The following is a 22,522-nucleotide window of genomic DNA, read 5'->3' as shown; positions in this document are numbered from 1 at the left end:
TGGAAATTACGACATGCATTTTTAACTTGTCAAAGTCAAAAGTTAATCATTGCCTTCACCTTCTATCCTGACGATACAAGGTCCTTAGAACATTTAACTTCATTTATGCCTCTCCTGAGTTAGGCTATTATTGTTATATATATTACTTCTTCATTTGCATTTTAAAACTCCAAGACATTATCATTATTTTATTTACTAAGTGTTAATGGGGAATTACACCCACATGTCCCTCTATCTTTGCTATTGTCATATCTCTTCCTAAAAAACATATCTAAGATCACTTTTCTTTTGCATGAAGTGTGCCCATTAGCATTTTCTCTACTGTAGGTTGCTAAACTTTCTCTTATTTTTTGGGGGGGCGGGAAGGTGGACTAGGGAAAAGATTAAGTCTCCCTCATTCTTCAAAGATATTTTTGGTATCCATATGATTCAGAGTTGTCAATTATTTTGTTAAGCACATTAAGAATGTTGTTCCACTGACTTCTGTAAACATCTGTTATTTTAAAGGAAGTTGTTAGTCTGTCACCCTTTTGAAGCACTCTTTTTGTGTGTGTGTGGCTTTCAATTGATTTAATACTTACACAGTAACTTTTTTGTGTTTTGCAGTTTTGTAATATGTCTAGGTGTGAATTTATTTTACTTAGTATTTATCCTGCTTCAGATACTCTGTGCTTCCTAAATCTATGGATTAGTCTAAATAATTTCTGGGAAATTCCTTGGCTTTATTTCTTCAGAGATTGTCTCTGCCACATGTTTTCTCTCATCTCCTTCTGAGATTGCAATGAAATACATGCTAGATCTTTACATCACATCCATTTTCCATGTCTCTAAATGTTTTAATATATTTTTTCCCTTCTACATTCTGGAAAAGTACTTTTTAGCTAATCTCCAATTCTCTAATTTGCTCTCCAATTATGTCTAATCTCTGGTTAAACTAATTTTTGTGTTCTAAATTTTAGATATTTTATTTTTCATTTATTGATTTCATTCTTTTCTGCACCTGTTCTACTTTTTTAAAAGCAGCTATTGGTTCCCAAAATATATTTTAAGCTTCTTTTATTTCCTTAATCATAATACACACAGTTGTTTATAAACCTTGTCTGATAATCCCTATGACTCCCACGTTGGGCAGATCCTGACTTTTGAGCACCTGTGAGCCCATATATACTATAATAGAAGGCCAGAATATGCCAAATTCAGCAAATGCCTCACAGCAAAAGTGATTTTAGTTAACTCTCTGCATTAGAGGTTTCACTTATATTTTGGCCTGCTCATTATTTATACCATGTCCATTCTTTGATGTTTTAAGATCACTAAAAATATATTATTTTCCTTTTACCATCACTTTTAGTTTCTTAGGAGATGGTGCCAAGGGATGGTCTTAATAATTTTGCTCACCAAATTCTAGAAATGGTGTCCTTTACTAAATACTTTATATTCATATTTTATCTATAATAATAAAAGCATAATAAGCTAATTAGACCAGACAGCTGAACCACCTTCTGGATTTGGACATTCTTCCAGACAAAGCCAGGGCTGTGAGGGCTGAGGCAAGCCACTGAGACTGTAAGAGGGCTGAGCCCCTTGTAGGAATTTTATGCATACGGCCTCTAGTTAATATAAAATTGTCTTATTCTAAAATATCTTAAACTAAAACTACTTATTTTCTTAATGCAGAAAAAGCATTTGACAAAATTTAACATCCTTTAAACAAATGAGGTACAGAGGGAATGCACCTCAACATAATAAAGGTCATGTATGACAAACCCGAAACTAGATAAATGGTGAAAAGCTGAAAATGATCAAGATCAAGATAAGGATGCCTAGTCTTGCTACTTTTATTTATCAAGGTAATGAAAGCCCCAGCCAGAGCAGTTAGGCAGGAAAAAGAAATAAAAGGCATGTAAATTGGAAAGAAAGAAGTAAAACTGTCTCTATTGCAGGTGACATTATGTTACGTAGGGGAAACTCTAAAGACTCCACAAAAAACTGTTAGAACTACTAATAGCTGAGTTCAGTGAAGTTCCAGGATACAAAATCAATATACAAAAATCAGTTTTATTTCTGTATACTAAGAATAAACTATTAGAAAAGGAAATTAATAAAATAATACCATTTATAATAGCATGAAAAATAATAAAATACTTAGGAAGATATCTATGTGTATCTTTTCTAATTTATTTTCTTAGTAGGCTTACCAGGTTTTTTGTTGTTGTTGTTTTTTTTTTTTTTAATTATTCACTTTTTAGCAGACTTTTTCCCCCTGTTGTTTCCGACTACAACCATTTTGGTAGCAGCATTTAAGAAAAGTATCAAAGAGGGGGTTGTTATGTGTCCTTTCAGGATTTGCCATTATTATTACAAATCTTTTTTAAAAAAATATATATTTTATTGATATTTTACAGAGAGGAAGGGAGAGGGATAGAGAGCTAGAAACATTGATGAGAGAGGAACATCGACTAGCTGCCTCCTGCACATCACCTACTGGAGATTTGCCCCCAACCAATGTACATGCCCTTGACCAGAATCGAACCTGGGACCTCCCAGTCCGCAGGCTGACGCTCTATCCACTGAGCCAAACTGGTCTCGGCTATTATTACAATCTTGGTTGAAACTTTTTCATCAAAGCAAATGAAACAAAACTCATGGAAAAGTATTGGAGAACCTGGCTAAATAATCTCTTTAGTGCCAGCCATGGGATAACATATTAGAGCAACTCAGGAGTCCTTGGACAGAGATTATGTGGACACATTCATCTTCCCAAACCCATTTCCCTATTTCTTATTAGGGCAGTGTTCTCTCAGTGTCCACAGATCCTGTTTTAAAGAATCCATCATACCTTTCTGTGAATTTTAATGCTGCAAGATTACATTTAGTAATTGCACAACCAAGTAATAATGGAAAGGATTTGGTGGCAGTAAGGGGGGTAGGGGATCCCCTCTAAAATATCTCTGTGACTCATATTCTTCATTTGTAAAATGTGAGTAGTAAGAGTACTTCTCTCAGAGTTGTGAATATTAAGTGGGTTCACTTATGCAATGTCCTTAGAACTAAACATGACACTTAGTGGGTTCTGTGTGAATGTTTAAGGGGAATGGAGCTTGTCAGTGCATAAGGGAAGCTAAGTGAAAGTTCAAAAATTCCTGGAAGAGGCAGCACATTGACTGTGCTCTCATGAGAAGGCCAGTTTTAGGGAGTGAAGTACAACAGGATGGAGGGCATTGAATGCCTAAGGGATGGGAATCAGAAAGGAGTTTAGGAACAAAATAGAGGTACCCTTTTAGCCTAATTCAGATTTAGCCCAGGGCTATTGTGTTGTTTTTTTTTGTTTGTTTATTTGTTTTTCACTGCTCTGTCCCCCAGTTACCTGGGCCTACTTCTCTTTTCTAGAAGCCAGTGAGTATACAGAATGATTTTCCTGTTAACCAAGGAATATATTAAGTAAAGTTGAACATGAATTGTTATTGTGCCACAGGAGGGGAAAAACAGATTCAATTTGATTCTCAAGTGTATTCCTACATTGAATAATAATGACATTATCATTTAATTATTTAGACATTAGCTTTATTTGCATGTGTAGTTTGGGACCATTTAGAAAAAAGCCTGAAAAGAACAATATTCTGTTGTTGTTGTTTTTTTATTGTAGAACCCCACTGTTAAACATCTCATAGGCTAATGTTTAATCGCATTCTTAAATCTTGCACAGTTCTTGATAATAATTAACCTGAAATAACTACTTCCATACATGAGCTGGGGACACATTTGCTTTTGTTGTTTCCATTTCCTTTCTCAGGAAGCTAAATGGTTAAAACTTGCAGATCAAAATTGTCTGCAAATAATAGGGAAAAGCCCATGAAAATGAAAACCAGGAAGTTTGTACATACTGTATTTGCTAACATATACCCAAGCATTTATTAAACACTTAAAAATATACAAAAATGAATATTTTTAATATCATGTGACTAAAATATTAGCAAGTGTGAATGTGTTAGATCTGCTATGGGGAGTTTTCCTCTTGTTTCTGGTGACTAAACTCAAGAGAATCTAATTATCAAGCCTCTCATTAAAGGTAACAGGTGAGCCAAGTTAGGTCTGCAACACAAGGATATATGTGTTTTTTATTTCCCCCTATTTCTTCTCCTTCACTACTTCTACCTTATTTCAGACACACAGTATATGAGCTGACCTAGTACTTTTTCAAGTAACTGTGACAAAATCAATAATAGCATGTTTTGGAATTAAAATTTTTTTAATGAATCAGCAAATACTTATATTTATTGTGGTAGACTGTATTATCTTTCCAACTTTTTGATCCCTGCATCCCCAGGCACCTCGATAGGAGTCCGAAGGCATCTGTGCTACAGAATGAGTTGATCATGGCCATGATACCCAACACCAATGGGGATGCTGGCATTTCTCAGGTCAAGTCCAGCCAGTGCAGGTGTCTGATGTGTATTTCCAGCCCACACTCAGAACTAGAGAGGGTTTAGGGGACAGTCAGACAGAACGTGCTATCTTCCACCAGATAGACATGAGTTTGAATCTCAGTTCTAGTACTTATACTTCTTTGCTGAGTTTCCCAGGTAAATCATATCATCGCTCTGAATCTTAGTTGCTTCATTTGTCAAGTGGGATAAATGCCGCCTACTTTACATGCTTTAGGAATGTGAGGTAATGGGCTGCTTGCCATAGTGACTGACACAGGGCTGGACTGGAATACATGTTAGCTTCTGGAATACATATTAACCTATGTGGTCATGTATATTTTCAGTCCTTAATGCAATCTGGTGCATAAATAATAAGTGCAAAGTCAAATTAAGTTCAGTAAATAAACTCTATTGGGCTAACTAATCAATTTTGTTGTGATGACAGAAAAAGTAAGCTTGGTAAAGCTACAGAGTGGCTTATAAAATGAGAGTCTTTATAAATGGGACGAAGTGGGAAAGTCTTTCTCTTTATAGATATGTATGGAACTAGGTAACTTTCATGTTAATAGTCTTAACATCTTCCACGTGCTTAGCACTGAGAGTACTATCATGTGCTCATCCAAACACAGATTTAAACACAGTGAGGACAGATCTGGTATTAAACACTGAAGAGTTTCTCTCTGTTGTGGAATTAAAGAGCAGGTGAACGAGCTTCTGAACCAGAAGTACCTGCTGCCATGGTGTCTGCAATTTCACTATTGGAAATGCTTTCCTTGTTGTCAACACTCACACTGACAATACCATGCAGTCATGCAGCACTTTAGAGTCCATCAGCATTTTAACAGATACTATTTTATTATTCTTATACCAACCTAATGTAATAAGAATAAATTATTATTCCTCCTAGAGGCTTTGTGCATGAAATTTGTGCACAGAGGAGGGGATCCCTCAGCACAGCCTGCACCCTCTCCAACTGGGGACCCTTAGGGCAGTGGTCAGCAAACTCATTAATCAACAGAGCCAAATATCAATAATACAACAATTGAAATTTCTTTTGAGAGCCGAAAACCAACTTCTGTGTGTGGGCCATGAAGTTTCAATGCATCATACGTGTGCGCCCACACATGGTATTTTGTGGAAGAGCCACACTCAAGGGGCCAAAGAGCTGCATGTAGATTGAGAACTGCAGTTTGCCGACCACTGCCTTAGGGGATGTCTGACTACTGGCAGTCGGACATCCCTCTCATAATCTGGGAGTGCTGACTCCTCACTGCTCAGCTGCTTGCCTGCCTGATTGCCCCTAACTGCCTCTGCCTGCCAGTCTGATCATCCCTAACTGCCCTCCCCTGGCGGCCTGGTTGCCCCCAACTGCCCTCCTCTACTGGCCAATTTGGTTCTGATTGGTCAGTTTCTATGCCAATCAGTGTCAAAAGCTCCGCCTCCTAGGCAGCCATTGGCTGGCCACAGCACCCAGATTTGGTTCTGATTGGTTGGTTTCTATGCCAGCAGTGTCAGAAGCTTTGCCTCCTAGGCAGCCATTGGTTCTGATTGGTCGGTTCCTATAGCAGTCAGCGTCTTTGGGTCTATCAATGGGGCCTGATCAGAAAAGGGGGGCTGGGTGGAGTCCTGGAGAGAAATGGAGGCACGGTTGCTGTCCAGACTGGGAGAGAAAGAGAGGCAAGTACTGATTAAAAGCTGCCACAGAGGCAATGGGTCAGTCCCTGTTTCTCTCTTCAGGACTCTCTCTAGCCCTGATTTACAGCCCCCTCAGCAGTCAGGTCTGGGGCACCATGCCTGCAGCAAAAACTGACTGCAGGACTGACTTCCGGTTGGTCAAGCCTTCGTTGTTACTGGTCGTTACAACCCAGGGTTTTTATATATTAATATTAGGATTGTGTAGATTATCATATAATTGGAAAATTATGAAGCTAAGAAACCTTTTTGCTAATCCAGAATTGTAGTCCTTTCCTCTGCAAACTTCCTAGGCCCTCTGCTAAGGACAGAGATCTAGAGGGGAAGATGTAACTTCTTTTTTGTTTTGTTGAGGATATTTTCCCATTGTTTTTTAGAGTGTGGAAGGGAAGGTAGGAGACACACAGAGAGAGGGAAGCATCAATGTGAGAGAGACACATCGATGGTTGCCTCCTGCATGTGCTCTGACCAGGGCCCGGGATCAAGCCTGAAACCAAGGTATGTGCCCTTGACTGCAATCGAACCTAGGCCCCTTCAGTCTTTGGCTGCTGCTCTATCCACTGAGAAAAACTGGCCAAGGCAGGAAGATATAACATGATGATAACCAAGAGCTACATATCTAAAGAGTAGTAGGCTGGTGGCTTCATAATGGCAGGGATTTAAAGGATTCTTCACCCTTAGCACCTTGACATTTGACTGGATAACTCTTTGCTGTGGGGCCTGTCCTGTGCACTGTAGGATATTAAGCAGCATTCTTGGCCTGCTGTAATTAGATGCAAATAACACCCCTCCCCTCTCATTTGGGACAAGAGAAAGGATCTCTGTACATAGCCAAATACGCTTTGGGAAAGGGCCAAAATCACCCTGATGGAGATCCAGTGTTCCAGAGAAGAGCTAAAAAGTGAGCTTTATCCATTTTGCAGTTTCATGATGGCCAGACTTGATCAGAAGTTAGTCTCTGAACCAAAGTAGTTAACATTTTTATCAGATATAGGTACAACGCTGCTTCTCAGAACTCATTACTTAATGCTGAAAGCTAGAGAATTCATTGGGACTGGTGAGACAGTTGTCCCCACAAGAGAAGATATGGCTGGTCTCATAGGGAGGAATCTTCTGCTACTATTCTAGAGCGTAAGGCCTAGTTAGAATATTTATTGAAACATAAAAAGGGAGCAGAAGGGAGAATTGTTCAATCAAATGTATCCGGGGTAGTTTAACCCCACATTTTCTCTTTTGTAGTAGGCTATATAATAACCATGGGTGGCACCCCTATCTATTTCTGTCTCCAAAAAACCTTGAAGCCTTTTATGCCATTAGTATCACTCTGCTTTAGTACTCAAAAGAGTGCAGTAGGGAAGTGTAGGAGGTTATGAGTCTTGGGATTGAAGATTTGACACTTTTTCAGGCATTAGTCACTAGTGTGTATGTAACCTTAGGCAAGGTACTTCACCTCCTCAGATCTAGGTTTCTATATCTGAAAAGGAGATTAATTTCAATATCTCCAAGCTTTAAAATCATATGGTTTTTCTACTTTTATGGCCACAGCTAAATCACTACTATTACTGCCAGCTAGTGCGAATGTATAATTTTACTGCCATGCACATCACCAGAAATAATATGGTAATATTGGTGGTATCATTTTTGTAGAGTGGAAAAAAAAAGTCCTAATGAAGCAGATTAAGGCTACTTACAATATATGCATCCTTGGAGGACTAGGGAGGAAATGATCTACTTGGATATGAGAAATGAAGTAGCCAGGGCATTGAAATCCATAACTCACCATGGTTAATGAATCTTCCGCTCCCTAGCCCAATACCCCAGGCAAAAGATAGGCATTGGTACCTATTAAATAAGGGCTTGGAGAAAAGGAATTACAGTCAAAACCCTCTTAAGACATTTTCAAAGGAGCAGTCATTAAAACTTCTAAACCAGGAAATCATCCTTAGAGAAAAATGGAATATCACAGGTACGGTGCCATGCAAATGTGGCCATTTAATAAATACTACGGGATGAGGAAGATGATAAGAATAAATGTATGCTGGAGGGAAAGTGGGAAGCAGAAACCTTTTAAGGGGTGGTTAAATTTTTTTTTTTAACTGAGTTTGTAGTAGTGGAAATGTTATATGACCTAAAGATGGAGATTCTTAATGGAATGATTTCTCTCACTCCATGTCTGGCTTAGTTGTAGCCACATTGATGTAAAGGTACATTTTCTGTAGGCACATTGATGGAAGGGGCACTATTTTAAATTGTACAGCCTGGCCTTACCTTTCCTCATCCATCACTATTTCCCCCAATGGATTCCTACCCCTTCGTTTTCCTTTGCAACAGCAAATGAAGACATACGGACATGCAACAATTAAATTATTGTTAAGTGAATTATTTATTGATTAAGGGAGCAGTGATCAATAGTACCACAAGAGAAGTTATTTTTTTAAAGTAAATATTGCCATAACATCAAAGCCATCTCCCACAAGAATTTGGAATTGGTGGAATTTGTTTGGGATCCTCACTAACATCTCACAGGAAGCATAGATATGGATAAACATTGGCATTCTTTACCATCCTTTGCCCTTCTTGTCATCAGGTATCTATTTGCTTCCTCCAACCCAAAGTTCCATCTGTCATTGCATCTATCTTCACAACCAGGGTCTCCAGGCATCCAGCCATGGTATGGTAATATAAGAACATGAAAGGCCAATTGTCCACACCTATCTCCAATTAATGTGAATGGAGAATAGAGGCAGGTTTGCTAGAATAAAATGCCTGTCAGAGGCCGGCCTTCCTGGGAACAGACTCCTAAGGCCTTGTAGGAGGTTTGCCAGGGAGTGCTCTAGAGACTTCCACCTGTGGAAGGAAAGGGAAAAAAGCAGTCTCAAAGCAGTTCTCAGACAATCCCAGGATGAAGCTGAGATGCTCTTCAGAATTGCCCCAAAGTTGGGCTAGGGAGCAGAACCTTTATTTGATTTGAATACCTCTGGAAAGGAACATGACCTTGTATAAAGTATGAGGTAGTTTTCTTTAGGTGAGACAATTATTAAAAAGTGCTAACTGAGGTTTGCTGGCCTGTGTGGCTCAGCAACTGAGTGCTAACCTATGGACCAGGAGGTCACGGTTTGATTTCCAGTCAGGGTGCATGCCCGGGTTGCAGGCGCAATCCTTAATAAGCGGTGTGTCGGAGGCAGCCAGTCAATGATCCTTCTCATCTCTCCCTCTCCTTTCTTCTCTGAAATCAATAAAAATATATTTTCAGAAAAAGAAAGTGCTGTCTGAGGTTTGTATCCAGCACTCCAAACAGCTGGGGAATTAAATCCTTTAGTCTTGTAAGGGCATCCAGGAGGTGCATCATTGTAAGGGCTACAAACTGCCATTCACAAAAGGGTAACACATAGTCATTGGTGTGTAACAATCTTGGGAATCTTAGTGGCTTACATAAAAAATAATTTATTTATCTCATGAGCCTATAGGTCAGTTGGGCGGTTCCATTAGTCTTGATTGGCTTGGCTGATTTTTGCTAGGCTTTCTCATTTGTTTGCCATCAGTGAGTAAGTCAGCTCATCTAAGAGGGCCCAGAAGGGATGCTTTGTCTCCATCCCATTCTTTCTTTTATTCACCAGCAGGCTAACCTCAGCTTATCTCAAGGTAGAGAGGAAGGTTTCAAGAAAGCAAGCAGAGTTTTGCAACATGTCTTGAGGCCTGGGCTTATCATTGGCATCCCACCTTATACTTTTGGCCAAATCAACTCAAAAGACAAGCTCAAATTCAAGCAGTGAAGAAATAAGTTCACTCTTATAATGGAAAGAGCTACAAAATCAAATTGCAAGAGGCATGGGTACAGGGAAAGGAATAATCCAGGCCATTTTTGCAATTCATAGACTAAAATATTCTTTCCAAGTTATGGAGTTATTGCCAAAGATATCATTTGAGAGATATATGTTGTTTTAGCTCTAAATTTGCTGTTATTATGACATCATGTTTATAGGAACTACCCTCTAGTACATACACTGGTGCAGACTCTTCAGGCCACTGGACAGTATAGATTTGAAGTGACTAGTGAATGGGTGGTAGAAAATATTTATTTATCTGAGGTGCCCAGGAGCTAAGGACCCAGTGTTCTGTAAGATCAAGCTTTTGTATCTCTCTCAGCTTTAGGAGGAGGGAATTTTGCTCATTAGTAGCAGAGATAGTCAGTACCAGGTTTAGATTTATCAGAAGATAATTCAAATTATCTCACTTAACAAATTCCGGATCTGTTTAAAATTCACTGAAAATCTGGATCAAATATTAGCTTTTCTATTACAGGTATATCAAATTTCGGACATGCTTCATTATGACTCAATTTCTTGGCACATGCTAAAAAGCACCCCAGTAATCTAGTGCAAACGAATACAGAATATATCACAGACCATTCTTTGGGTCCAAATATCCTGCTTCCTCTATCTTCTCAACCCCACCCCCCGAAAAGGATATTCTCTGAATTGATATTCAATACAGATACTGAGCATGCAATTTATTATGTCAAACTGAAAAATGCCTGTGGTAATACAGGTTTTTATAGCTGTGGTTTCCTCCAGCTCAAATTGCTTTGAGTGTCTATGTGTCGGCAGAAAGCTCAAAATAGGATAGATACAGAAACCATGAGTGGACAAAAGACACCTTTAGAAACTACAAACCAGCAACCAGAAAGCCTTTCAGCTGTAAGTCAGCAGAGTTTTATGTCAAGCTTGGCTGACTAATTATTGCTTATAATTTGCATTAGGATTAATTAACTAATTAGAGAGGAATGTCTGAAGGCAAAGTTATGGCTCTGCTTGTCAAGCTGAGGACTTTAATTATTCTGATATTTTTAATTATAATCAGCTGCTGAATGAGTATTACATTGTCAGCTACTATCGCTGAAACTAGACTGGGCCAAAGAGCTGGAGGAATTGCGGTCTCCACTATTCCTACCAGCAGCAGAAAGGTATGCCCCAGCCACCTATAGGAAGAAAATCTCTCCGAACAGCAGTCTTTAATAGACACATAGCACGTGGGACAGCACAACAATTCAGGTGTGTTTGCCCATTAAAGACTGAAGTAGATACCTTTGTGCAGAAGGAGGAAGTCAGCTTTGTGCCCATCCATGTCTAGTTGTAGTTGGCAAGAGGCCATGTAAGGTGGTCCTGCTAGTGGGCAGACAGTCAATTTGGTGTTCTTGTATAAGTCACAGTGTCAACTTCCTGAATCTCTTTGTAAATTGCTTGATGTAAAATTGAGTTTCTGTGACTTTTTTCTTTTCCTCTGAATGGCAAATGAAGAGACTGAGTATGTGTGTCTTGAAAACTGCTTTAAATACATGTGCCTAGCACGTAGCACATACTCACTAAAAATGTATTACATGGTAACATATTGGTATATAACACACAGGAACTAGCAAATACAACAGTCAATTTTACATGATGTCTGGTAACTTAGGCCAGAATATTCAAAATTAAAATAAAATCCTTTCACTCTGGACATGACATTTAAACAATAGTCAGAAAATAATGGGAAAAAATGCCTCTGAATGATTCATCAAAAGATGAAACATGATAACAATTTCATGATAGTTGAAGAACTAAAAACTCTGTTCTCCCTAGACAATTACAACAAAGAAACACCAAGCCTAAGTGATGTTAAAGATTCCAAATGACTTACAAACTGGCAAAGGCCTGCAAATTTAATGTTAGGGCACAACACAAATGTTGTGCTGATTTATTTTTTAAAGATGCCCAGGAGTGAATTCTTGGATTCTCTATCACACAGAACTCCATGAGAATTACTAGTGTTTTCTTGAGACTGTGGCTTGGGAATGAGGACAATCTATTTAGCAGTCATCTTTTCCCACCATGTGCAGAGGGCGTCTTGGGGCCATGGCCATTCATAAAATCATGGCCTAGTAAGAACTAGGAAGACATGATTGAGATGGGCAGCAGTGAGTTTAAAAGCATGGGTGCCTCTTTGAGGCACAGAGATTAGGAGACTTGCCTATGGTAACACATCCAGCATGCAGTGGGGCTGGGAATTGAGCTCTGGCTCTAGAGGCCATGCTCCTTATGGCTGTGATCTGCTGCCTCACCTAGTGTTCTTGAATCTGAGCCTCTTTTAATCCTCTGTGTTCTCATCTGTCACTGGGGAGTAGTAATAGTATTTATATCGTAGAGCTGTTGAGAGAATTCAATGAAAACCTAAGGAACATTTCTTGCAGATCTGAAATATAGTACATGCTTAACATATGTGTTTTTTTATATAGATATTAGGTCCAACTCTCCAATTTTGCACACATGGGAATCATCCTTCAGAGAGTAAGTGACTTGCCCAAAGTCACTACGTCAGCAGGTACTGCAGCTAAGAGAAAAATGCCTGGCACCCAGTTCTCAGCCCAGGCCCTTTCCAATGACTGCATCATGCTTCCCTGAGCAACTCACTTGTCTCCTGACTTGTTTGGGTCTCCCCCAAGGTTAACACTGACAGTTCTGTGTCACCAGAGACCTTTCAAGGACCCTCAGAAATTGATCATTCCACTTTTTTATGTAATTGTACTCAGCAGTGGACAAGAAGACTTGCCTCATTCGTTCCCTGACATCTGACTGCTTGGCAAAACATTTCCTGGGCTCCGAGGGCACATGCAACTTGAATGCCTTTGCACACATTGTAAGTGAGCAAAGCTCTATATAGACTAGGGGTGTCGAACTCAATCAGAGAAGGGGCCAAAATCTAAAATCCAGCCTAAATTGCGGGCCGAATGGTTTACTGAACAGTCATAAACTGTCATTGTGATGGAAACGCAGCGGAGTGCAGTGATGACAGCGCGGTGCGGGCCACATTGCAAGGCCTGGCGGGACGAATTTGGCCCGCGGGCCTTGTGTTTGACACATGTGATATAGACGGATAGCATGCACATCGTTTTATTACCTTGAAAAAGTGGAATTGGCTGATTTTTGCCATTGCTTTTATCAAGAATTCTTGTGTTTTGTTGACACACAAACAAGACACTATAGAGGGTATAGCACTATGGTGATGTTTCTATGTATACTGTTTTTACATTGTTAAAACACTTTCATACCCATTGTCTCATCTGGCTTCGTGCAGTCTTTGCAGTGTTCTATCTCCATTTTGCAGGTAAGAAATTGGGGCTAAAATGATTACGACTTGCTTAAAGTGATAAACCTCAGCCTCTTACTCAAAGCCTAATATTATTTTTGCTGCCCTGTATTAGTACCTGGTAGAATTTTAAAATAATGAATAATTCTGCTCAGGAGAAAAGGAAGGCACTTACCTTGTGCAAAATTTAGGTAGTTACCAAAAAACTCAAGATAAATTATATTATAGCATAATGTTTGAATAAATCAGAATGTATGTAAAAACATGATGTACAAAGTATAACATTTTTTTAAAGACAGGATTGAACATCCATATGAAAAATAAATGAATCGAGACTCAGATATTACATCCTTTCCAGAAATTAACTCAAAATGGATTACAGATCTAAATGTAAAAGATGAAACTAGAAGTCTCCTAGAATAATACAGCAAAAACTTAGATGATCTCAGATATGGTGATGCCTTTTTAGTTACAGTGCCAAAGATATAATCCATGAAAGAAATAACTGATAAGTTGGACTTCAATAAATTTGAAAACCACAAAAGATAATAAGAGAATTATTGTAGAAGATAAACCACAGACTCAGAGGAAATATTTGCAGAAGACATATATGATAAAGGACTATACAAAGAACTCTTACTACTCAACAATAAGTAAAATAAGCACCCTGATTAAAAAATGAACCAAAGACCTTAATAGATACTTACCAAAGAAGATATACAGGTGGCCAATAAGCATATGAAGTGATGCTTCACATCATACGTCATCAGAGAAATTCAGATTAAAATAGCAATTCACTACACACCTATTAGTTATGAAATAACTCTAACAAGGCCAAATGCTCTTAAAGATGTGGAGCAACAGGAACTCTCATGCATTGCTTGTGGGAAATGCATTCAGCATAGCCATGTTGGAAGACAGTTTGGCAGTTTCTTGCAGTGCAGCAATCCTATTTTTTGGTACGTATGCAGAAAATTTGAGCACTTATTCCCACAGCCTTGCACATCGATGCTTATAGCAGCTTTGTTTAGCATTGTCAAAACTTGGAAGCAACTAAGATGTCCTTAGGAAGTGAATGGATCATAAATTGTGGTGCATCCTGACAATGGAATTTTGTCTAGTGCCTAAAAAAAGTGAGCTATCAAGCCATGAAAAGACAGGAAGGAAACTTCAATGTATATTACTAAATGAAAGTAGCCAATCTGAAAAGGCTACAGACTGCATGATTCCAACTGTAGTATATTCTGAAAAGGGCAAAACAATAAAAAAAAATCATTGGTGTGGGGTTTGGGGATAGAAGAATAAACAGCACTGATTATTTTAGGGCAGTGAAAATATTCTATGATATTATGATGATTATAATAAGACTTTGTACATTTGTCCAAACCCATAAAATGTGCCAGCCCAAGAGAAAACCCTCAGGACTTGGGGGTTATGATGTGTCAATGTAGGTTCATCATTGGTTTAAGAAAAAGTACCATGTGTAAGTGATTGTGATAATGGGGGAGGCTATGCATGTTGCATGTGGAGGGGGGAGGGCATGTGGAAAATCTCTGTACCTAACTCTCAAGTTTGTTATATACCTTAAATTTCTCTTAAAAAAAAAAAAGAAATATTTAATGAGACAGGATTCAATCCTGTGCCTGCACCACTCAGCCTCTCTCACTCCTCTTACCATGATCTTGTCTTGTATACAAGTTCCTTTCCTGGAAAAAAGGAGAAAAATCACCTCCCTTAGTGCCCTGGAATAGAAAGTCAATTAATTAACTCTGTTTCTTCAGGGTTAACAAACCTGCCTCATTCATTTTGAGTTTCATTTATTATCTAACTTATTACCTTCTTGGAGTATTTTTCTTTCTACCTGTATTTTTTAATAATACATATAAGAACCCATCTTATTTCTGAGTCATAAGTGGGTAATTCTCCAGCACCTGGATCTCCTAGAAAAATGTGTTGTCTGTCCTAACTTAGTATTTCCCCAGAAACACAGCTCACCCAGCCCAGGCAGGCGTGTGTTCAATACTGGTGAAAGTGATCATGATGCAGGGCTATGGCTGAGTCTTTCGGAAGCATGAACTGTGGCTGGGCTGAAAAGACAGCATTTATAGAGCCAGGGATTTGTGGGGAGTTGGAGGGTCACCATTAAGGTGGTGGCAGCAGCTCTGCTGGATGAAGGTTCTTGCAGATGTTTATGATTTGGGGCTGCCTTACAAAGAGCCCTTCTGCTCCTAAAGGAAGTAGTGGACTCCCCATCAAGGACTGGCCGACTGTTCTCTATTAGAGAACATCTGTGGCGAGTATTTGAAGTAAACTCTGGAAAAAGTGTACGCATTTCTGACCTGGTATGCCATTTGCATCCCACGGGCTCCTCAGCAAATATGTGTTTAAAAAATCTCAAGCTAGCTGCTTGATTTCTTCCTCACCAGTCAGCACTCTTTGGCTTGAAGGGCTTTCATCTAGGAAGCTACCTTATACCCGGCCATTTCCCCCAGCCCTTAGGAATCAAAAGCCACTGCATCAACCTCAGGCATTAAGATGAACAAAAGGTAATGAGATTGTCAGTGTGCAACGATGGATGCAGGTTTATTGTCCATGATGCAGAGATGGGAGAGAAAGGTGGACACACTTGTAACTAAAAACAAAAACAAAACAGCAGTCAGATTAGCATTATTTTGTTGATTATATGATTAAGGAAAATAAAGCAGAAATGAAAATAGGGGCATACATTTTCACCTAAGAAGAAAAATAGATCCTTCATTCCCAGAGCACCAAAAATGGAAAATACTAGTATGGATTACTTTTTAGGGGGGAAAAACAACAGAAAAATAAATAGAAGTCACAAACACACACATACACAACCCTGCCACACTGAATAAGGATAGTGATTCTCCATACTTGAATGAGAAGAATATTGAATAAGTAGAAAGGCAAATCTTATAGTCTCTTTGAATACTTAGTATAATATACTCATAAGAGAAATACTTATCAACCCAGACCAACTCTGTAATCAGCCATATCTGTGAAAGGAATTATTCCTCAGGAGTAAATATTTTAGGAAATGGTGTTTTTATGGTGCCCAAATAATACATTGATCTTTGGTCTTTATCAACTACAATCAGTTATTATCTTGTGTTTTCACACAGTGATGCCTCCAGGGTCTGTTTATGTGTGCAGAATTATTTACCTTTGTGCTAAGTGGGCCCAAACTCTGCTAATGCCTGGTCAATTCCAGTAGTTTTAATATGCCCCCCCCCTTTTTTTTTTGATAACTATCACCATTGTCAACATTTCATCACAGTTAGTTGTATGTCTCCACAGGTTTTCCTAGCAGTCCCAAATATCTCTTCTGATTTATTATTTTCATCTACTCTAGGCCACCAAGCCTTTTAGATTTCCCTCTGCAAATAAGGCTTTTTTTTGTAGATGATATTCATAAGCGGTAGGCCATGAGTTTAAGCTCATGAGGATTTCCCTTCCTTACAGACTATTTTCTTACTGTGTTCCAGATATCTGAGACTACTAGAGGACTGAAGTGGGATGACTTGTTTTGACATTATTTTTGCATATATCATCTCTTCAAGGTCATTGGGAGCTCCAGAGTAGTAGGGATCTCTCTCTTACAAGTTTCTAAAGTTCTTTCACTAATCAGAACCTTGTACATAGTTGGAATTTCATGAATATGTGTTAAATGGATGTCTAAGCCTCATTTTTTTTTCACTTATCATACAATGGATTTGCTCTCCATCAGCAATTCCATGGGGAACAAGGACTGATGTTTATGAAGAACAAAAGAGATTCACCATCCTTACACTGTCAGAGTATATGTACCCTATGACAGAGTAAGGGTGATGTCATAGTGTGTGTACTCTAGTACAGAGTAAGGGTAATGTCATAGTGTGTGTACCCTAGTACAGACTAAGGGTGATGTCATAGTGTATGTACCCTAGTACAGACTAAGGGTGATGTCATAGTGTGTGTACCCTATGACAGACTAAGGGTGATGTCATAGTGTGTATTCCCTATAACCAGGTAAGGATGTAGAATCTCTTGTTCTTTCTAAGGTTATGTTCATCCTAATTCTTGGTGCTAAGAGTCTCTCATTTAGGAAATGATAATGATTATAGATGATTCTAAAAATGCTTTTGCTATATCCCTGACTAAGTAGCTCAGTTGGTTGGAGGGTCGTTCTGTACACTAAAAAGTTGTGGGCTTGATTCCTGGTCAGGACACATACCTAGGTTGCAAGTTCAATCTCCAGTTGGGATAAATATGGGAGGCAAACAATCAATGTTTCTTCTTCTCCTTCTCTGTCTTTACCTTTCTCTATCTTTAATATCACTAAAAATATATCCTCGAGTGAGGATAAAAAAATGTTTTACTATGATAAAAATACTACATTGGCAGTGCTATGTATCTCAACTGAAATGAAACAAAACTATTATATGTTTGTAAAAATCTGTTGAAAAATACTGAACTAGAGCAAAGATTCAATCATAACATTCTGCACTTTTATAAAATCTGTTTTTTAAAAAAGTGAGACAGTTATCCTCAACAAAGTAGAATAGATTGAATATATAAGTATGCTTATAAAGGACTGGCTTAATTTCTTTAAGCATAATTGCTCATGCATGTTTAAAGCAAGTTTCTGGAGGGACAGACTATTTTTTTGCGGTCGATGTCACTTGTATTTTAAAAGTTATCCCCTTCTTCAGAAAGTCATGACACCAGCCAGGAAATCTGGTATCTCCCCTCATCCTACTTCCCACTCCAGCTGCAGTTCAATAGGTGATGAGAAAGATAAAACAGGTGCAAATACGGAAAGAAGAAAGACGCTATTTTAACTTTTTTATGTCTGCAGTACATTTGCGTAAAACTCTTGTCCAGGCATTTTCCACACTTCCAAAATGCCTTTAATCTGTAACTTGGCTTTGTTACCTGTGGCTCACTGACACTGATGCCTCACATCACAATGGGAAGCTCTTTGTGGGACCACCCTTCTCAAAGGTGAGGCAGAATGCCCAGCAAGGATGGTTCATTTCTCTGCAGTTCTTTCTTCTGTCCTCACAAGGAAGAGAACCATGCATTTGTCTGAGGATCCAGGACAAAAGCCCTCCATCTCCTTTCTGTTTCTCTGCCTTATTGGCTGCAGCAAACTTAGACTCATTCGTCTGACACCAGCTACTGCTGGTCCATTGCCCCAGCAGCTTTTCTCTTTCCCTCCAGGAGCTGGTGAAGGGATAGAGCATGAAAACGAGCAGCTGGGGCATTGGTGGAGCCTATGGTGCAGCTACAGTTGCCACTATGGAGGGGCTCATGAGTGGTGCCTGGATCATGATCCCATTTATTCCCTAGTAGTTTAGGGCTGAGTGCTCAGAAAGCATTTGAAATCTTTCGGAGGAAAGGCCGTGTCATCCTTAGGGAACATTTTACTGGGCTGATTTTCCTACATAGACTTTCCACCCTTCATTTAGAGAGCTACTCAGACATGACATTCACTCATTTATTCCCTCAATACTTATGTATTCAGTGTTGAATATGTGCTGAACATTGTGCCAGATCTCAGGAACTCAGCAGAAACTCCTGCCTTTGAAGAACCCATGGTCTGCAGGGATCCAGAGAGAAATGAATACCCAATAACACACAGTAGGCTAAAAGACCATCAGGACTCCCAAGACTACCAGGACTCCTACTTTGTGCTAAACACATGAGCAGGACTCTCTCTCTCTCTCTCTCTCTCTCTCTCTCTCTCTCTCTCTCTCTCTCTCTCTCTCTCTCTCTCTCCCCTTTCTCTCTCTCTCTCTCCTCTCAGTGTGTGTGTGTGTGTGTGTGTGTGTGTGTGTGTGTGTGTGTGTGTGTAAATGTGCTGGTGAGGAGGAGTAAGCAAGCAGACTTCACTGGGGAGATGCTATTGATTGGGAATTATGGAAGTACTAGAGGACTGATGCATGACATTTGTGCAAGAGTAGGCCTTTACAGCGGCAGAGGCTGCCTCGATCCCACACCTGCAGCCCTTCTTCCAGAGGGTTGTCTGGATGATTGTTCTGCTGTTCAATCATTTGGTTGATTTGCATATTACTATAATAAATAGGACTTTGTGCTGTAGAAAGAAAGATGGGAAGGAAGTGAGGACAAAGGGAACTACATGCATGGAGGCACATTTGTGACTGAATAGATGAGTATGGCTGTAATACTGGGTGTAGGTTTTCTTTCATTATTGGGAGACAATCATGGAAAGGGCACATTTAAGGGTCCACATAGTTCCACAGGTTCTTATCCACAGGTTCTTATCTTTGCACTTTCTAGAATCCCAGGAAGCAAGTTTATTTGGGGGACATAGGTCTTCCCTCAAGGATATTCCTAGACAATGTGTAGTGAACAGCATGTGTCTCATTGCAAAGGGAAAGAGATTTTAGCAAGAGGGGTGTTTATGATGTCAAGACTGTTTGGGGAGGGGGATCTTTAAGGTTTCCCACCTCAGATTTCAGCAAGGAAATGTTGAGGATACAGTATGCCTACTTCACCTCTATTTTCTATTCCTCAACTGAAGCATTGAAGGAGCAGAAAGAAGCGTTGGAGGGAACTCACATGGGTTGTAAAAGCCAGTCACTGAGCTAGCTCCTCTATATGTTGTCTTCCTTAATCTTCACAACAAACTTGAGAATTAGGAAATATCTGCATTTGATAAATGTGAAAACTGGTCTTGACCAAAGCCACACAATCACCATAATAGTCTTAGAATTCTACTCACATCTGTGTAGATTAAAAAAAAAAAATCTTTCTGGATTGTAGCTACTTTTAAAAAAAATGATTCACGGTACTCTTATATTAATACAATAAAAAATTGGATTAATGTTATGGACTTGGTGAAAATGTGGGCTTTATCCTATAGATAGCAAAATGCCATTCAACCCACAAGGAGAAGGAGCCTGAGAGCTTCAGTGGGATTACCAAGGGCTGCCACCAGCTGTCTGAAGGCCCCTGGCAGGAGCAGACTCCAAGAAGCAGGAGAGAAGAGAGCAGCAGATAGCCAGTTGTGAGCCCTGGAGAAGCATTCCAAAATCGGGATTTGCATAGTAAAATTAGAAGCATATTTGCATTCAGGAATCAAATGCACGCATGCATTACCGCTGTCTTGGAAATAGGCTGACTCAGACCATACGACTAAATAAAAGAATAATGTTTACTCAGTTCTGATGTACTTGTTTAAAAAGTTAATGTTTTAAGCTTTCTGCCTTCTAGCAAAACATCACTAATCTAATTAGAGCTCTCCATCCCTCCTTGGCCTGCAGTGTGCTGACTGCTCACCAGACAGGATGGACCCTGGCTCTTTCTCCTCACCCCTTCATTTAAAAAAGCTCAGCTCTGCTCTCCTTCCCATCACCAAATGAATGTAACCTTCACCTTCCTAAGCCAGCCTACCAGGCACACTTTAGCACTTTGCACTTTCTAGAATCCCAGGAAGCAAGTTTATTTGGGGGACATAGGTCTTCCCTCAAGGATATTCCTAGACAATGTGTAGTGAACAGCATGTGTCTCATTGCAAAGGGAAAGAGATTTTAGCAAGAGGGGTGTTTATGATGTCAAGACTGTTTGGGGAGGGGGATCTTTAAGATTTCCCACCTCAGATTTCAGCAAGTTTGCTCATTGAATACTTTCCCCCATTCTCAAGTTGTTACTGTCCAGGGGACTGGAGGTTGGTGGGCTGGAGAGGTTATAGATGAGGAAGTTTAAGGTTGAGGTGAAGTAAATTAGATATAATCTGTTCTACACCTAGTTTGCTATTAATCAGTCAAAATCCAAGAAAGAATGGGCCCAAGGCAGTTATAAAAAATAAAATAAAAATATAAATGCAAGTTTGTGAAGTTTTCCTGCGATTTACATAGACCAGGGATTAGTCTGGCTGCAGCAATGTCTGGGATGCTGGCTGAGAACATGGGTGTGTGGAGCCCTATATCATTCCTGCCCAATGTCCATAGCTGCTGAGTTGGGGAGGATGAAGGAATGGAGTAGTACTGGCACTGAGGACAGTGATGATGAAAATTTGAATTACAGTGCTCTCACACTTTCAGAGCAGTCTCCTATCTACTCTTACCTCCTATTTACACCATCCACGAGGGTAGTTAGTGAAGATGTTGGTATTCCCCGTTCGCAAAGGAGTCATCTAACACATATAGTGGTTAAGTGGTTTCCACAGATATTTCACACCAAAGGTGAAATTAAAAATTTAGCAAGCACAGTTTTCGAAGCCCTGACTGGTTGGGCTACTCAGGTAAGGAATCTATAAGGCTCCTCCTCTCTCACTGATGAATTTCTAGAAGTGAGACAGAGGGAGGCAAGATCATGATCATCTTTCCCTCATTTCAGCCTGCCTCCATGTCTGTGAAAGGTTGAAGCACGTGAATTTGGTGTCTCTGGACAAGATCCATGGAGGAGGTGCCTTTTCACCTTTGGATCTTAGAACTCGGTGCACCTCTCTTGGACCCTCTGTTTGGACTGAGTAGCTTTATTCCTTGTCCACCCCAAGTGAAACTTGACACCTGTGATTGCAGATGTGTAGGGTACCTTTGTGTCTAATGATCTAATTTTCTTCCAAAGGTCTTCAGGATCTGAATCTGACAACAAGTTCTGCTGGGTGAAACTTAATAACCCTGATGAGTAAGAGTTCTTCAGTGGTGAAAACAGCAATTTTAGAAAATAAACAAACAAGCCCTGGCTGGTGGCTCAGTTGGTTGGAGCCTTGTCCCATACATCAAAAGGTTGCAGGTTCCATCCCTGGTCAGGGGGTATATGAGAGGCAACTGATCAATGATGTTTCTCCCTCACATCTCTTTCTCTCAGCAAATAAACAAACAAACCCAGTTTGTTTGTTATTCACAACAAATATGGAGGAAAGCCAGTTTGTTTTTTTCACTTGTACTCAGACATATTAATGTTGAATGAATTTTTGGACATATTCTGATTTAGTTCATTTCTTCATGGTTTATTTGAGCTAAATTCTATTGTGTCTTCCCCTGAGAATAAAGCCATGATCCTGTTTCCCACTTGACTTATTAATTGCACTCTGCCTGAACACAGAAGCTAACATTGCCATTATCTCATGGATCACATGCCACATTGCACAATGCTTTCATTGTAGCTCAGAATTCAGCCATCACCCAGTTGCAGTATAGGGGAGATTATATCAAAGTAATGTTTACAGTGTACTAACAGCCTCATAAAGATAAACATCGAAAATTCATTTGAGAAGCTAAATCATTGTGTCAGTTATTAAGTTTCCATAA

Source organism: Pipistrellus kuhlii, unplaced genomic scaffold (assembly GCF_014108245.1).
Source record: "Pipistrellus kuhlii isolate mPipKuh1 unplaced genomic scaffold, mPipKuh1.p scaffold_m20_p_5, whole genome shotgun sequence".
In the NCBI taxonomy this organism is placed as follows: domain Eukaryota; kingdom Metazoa; phylum Chordata; class Mammalia; order Chiroptera; family Vespertilionidae; genus Pipistrellus; species Pipistrellus kuhlii.
The sequence above is the reverse complement of the archived record's forward strand: the minus strand, read 5'-3'. Positions refer to the sequence as shown.